Consider the following 3233-nt stretch of genomic DNA (forward strand, 5'->3'; position numbering starts at 1 on the left):
CTTGCAATTCTGTTGCATTAGAGAAACTAATTGAGGCTTAAGCTCAAAGTTGTTTGCTCCAATGGCAGGGATAGAGATGCTTCTCCCATAGAAGTCGGGAGTAGGTGCAGTAAAGTCACCCAGCACCTTCCTTGCATTGTTGGCATTGTTGTTTTCGGCTGCCATGTGTTCTTCTTCTTTGAAGAATTCGGTCAGGTCCTCTAAAGAGAGTTGTGCTTTAGCTTCTCTTAGCTTTCTCTTCAAGGTCCTTTCAGGTTCAGGATCAGGCTCAACAAGAATGCTTTTGTCTTTGCTCCTGCTCATAAGAAAGAGAAGGGAACAAGAAAATGTGGAATCCTCTATGTCACAGTATAGAGATTCCTTGAAGTGTCAGAGGAAAAGAAGAGTAGAAGACAGAAGTAGAAAATTCGAACTTATCAGAGGAAATGGAGTTCGAATTTTGCATTAAGGGATAGTGTTAGTCCATAAATAGAAGGATGTGAGAAGAAGGGAAGTAATTTTCGAAAATTAAGTGGAAGATTTTGAAAATATTTTTGAAAAACATTACTTAATTTTCGAAAAATGAAAGTGGAAAAGAAATCAAGTGATTTTTGAAAAAGATTTTGAAATTAGAAATCAAGAGAGATTTGATTGAAAACCATTTTGAAAAAGATGTGGTTAAGAAGATATGATTGATTTTAAAAAGATGTGATTAAGAAGATATGATTTGAAAAACATTTTAAAAAGATTTGATTTTAAAATTGATGACTTGGCTATCAAGAAAATATATGATTCAGACATTAAACCTTTCTCAACAGAAAAGGCAACATACTTGAAATGTTGAATCAAATCATTAATTGGTAGCAAGTATCTTTGAAAATGGAAAGAAATTGATTTTTGAAAAAGATTTGATTGAAAAATTGATTTGAAAAAGATTTGATTTTGAAAAGATTTTGAAAACTTAAAAAAATTGGATTTGAAAACAAAATCTTCCCTCTTTAGCCATCCTGGCGTTAAACGCCCAGAATGGTGCACATTCTGGCGTTTAACGCCCAAAATACTACCCTTTTGGGCGTTAAACGCCCAACCAGGTACCCTGGCTGGCGTTTAAACGCCAGTCTGTCCTTCTTCACTGGGCGTTTTGAACACCCAGCTTTTTCTGTGCAATTCCTCTGCTGTATGTTCTGAATCTTCAATTCTCTGTATGATTGACTTGAAAAGACACAAATTAAAAATATTTTTGGATTTTTAATAATAAGGACAAATCAAAATGCAACAAGAATCAAATAACAGTGCATGCAAGACACCAAACTTAGCAGTTTGTATACTACTGACACTAACAAAATGAAAATACATATGAGACACACAAGACACTCAAGTCAATTGAATTCAAAGATCAGAGTACGAAAAATCATCAAGAATTACTTGAAGATCCTTAAGACACATGAATGAATGCATGCAATTGACACCAAACTTAAGATGAGACACTAGACTCAAACAAGAAATTTTTGGATTTTATGATTTTTTTTTTTATTTTTTTGTGTTTTTCGAAAATTAGGTGGAAAAAGATATCAAAATTCTTAATGAGAATTCCAGGAATCATTGCAATGCTAGTCTAAGACTCCGGTCCAGGAATTAGACATGGCTTCACAGCCAGCCAAGCTTTCAAAGAAAGCTTCGGTCCAAAACACTAGACATGACCAAAGGTCAGCCAAGCCTTAGCAGATCACCGCTCCAAAAGCAAGATTGATAAAAATCAACAAGCTCTTGTGATGATAAGTTGAAACCTCGGTCCAATGAAATTAGACATGGCTTCACAGCCATCCAGACTTCAACAAATCATCATGAAACTCTAGAATTCATCTTCAAGAATTTCGAAAAAAAAATACCTAATCTAAGCAACAAGATGAACCGTCAGTTGTCCAAACTTGAACAATCCCCGACAACGGCGCCAAAAACTTGGTGGCGCAAAATTGTGAACAATACTTTTCACAACTCTCATAATCCCCGGTCATGAACCCCAAAAACTTGGTGTTCAATACCATGGCATTACACAATTTCGCATAACTAACCAGCAAGTGCACTGGGTCGTCCAAGTAATAAACCTTACGCGAGTAAGGGTCGATCCCACGGAGATTGTTAGTATGAAGCAAGCTATGGTCATCTTGTAAATCTTAGTCAGGCAAACTCAAATGGATATGGTGATGAACGCATAAAACATAAAGATAAAGATAGAGATACTTATGTAATTCATTGGTAGGAACTTCAGATAAGCGCATGAAGATGCCTTCCCTTCCGTCTCTCTGCTTTCCTACTGTCTTCATCCAATCCTTCTTATTCCTTTCCATGGCAAGCTTATGTAGGGTTTCACCGTTGTCAATGGCTACCTCCCATCCTCTCAGTGAAAATGTTGCCTATGCTCTGTCACAGCATGGATAATCATCTGTCGGTTCTCGGTCAGGCCGGAATAGAATCCATCGATTCTTTTGCGTCTGTCACTAACGCCCCGCCTGCTAGGAGTTTGAAGCACGTCACAGTCATTCAATCATTGAATCCTACTCAGAATACCACAGACAAGGTTAGACCTTCCGGATTCTCTTGAATGCCGCCATCAGTTCTAGCCTATACCACGAAGACTCTGATCTCACGGAATGGTTGGCTCGTTTGTCAGGCGAGCACTCGGTTGTCAGGCGATCAACCATGCATCGTGCAATCAGGAATCCAAGAGATATTCACCCAATCGAAGGTAGAACGGAGGTGGTTGTCAGTCACACGTTCATAGGTGAGAATGGTGATGAGTGTCACGGATCATCACATTCATCAAGTTGAAGAACAAGTGATATCTTAGAACAAGAACAAGCGGAATTGAATAGAAGAACAATAGTAATTGCATTAATACTTGAGGTACAGCAGAGCTCCACACCTTAATCTATGGTGTGTAGAAACTCCACCGTTGAAAATACATAAATGTAAGGTCTAGGCATGGCCGTGAGGCCAGCCTCCCAGTGATCTAAGATAGCATAAAAATGAAGATAGCTACCAAAGTCCTCTATCATGATCTAAGAACTAGATGTCCAAAGATGAAAATACAATAGTAAAAGGTCCTATTTATAGAAAACTAGTAGCCTAAGGTTTACAGAACTGAGTAAATGACATAAAAATCCACTTCCGGGCCCACTTGGTGTGTGCTTGGGCTGAGCATTGAAGTATTTTCGTGTAGAGACTCTTCTTGGAGTTAAACGCCAGCTTTTATG

Source organism: Arachis hypogaea, chromosome 10, assembly GCF_003086295.3.
Source record: "Arachis hypogaea cultivar Tifrunner chromosome 10, arahy.Tifrunner.gnm2.J5K5, whole genome shotgun sequence".
NCBI classification, from domain to species: Eukaryota; Viridiplantae; Streptophyta; class Magnoliopsida; order Fabales; family Fabaceae; genus Arachis; species Arachis hypogaea.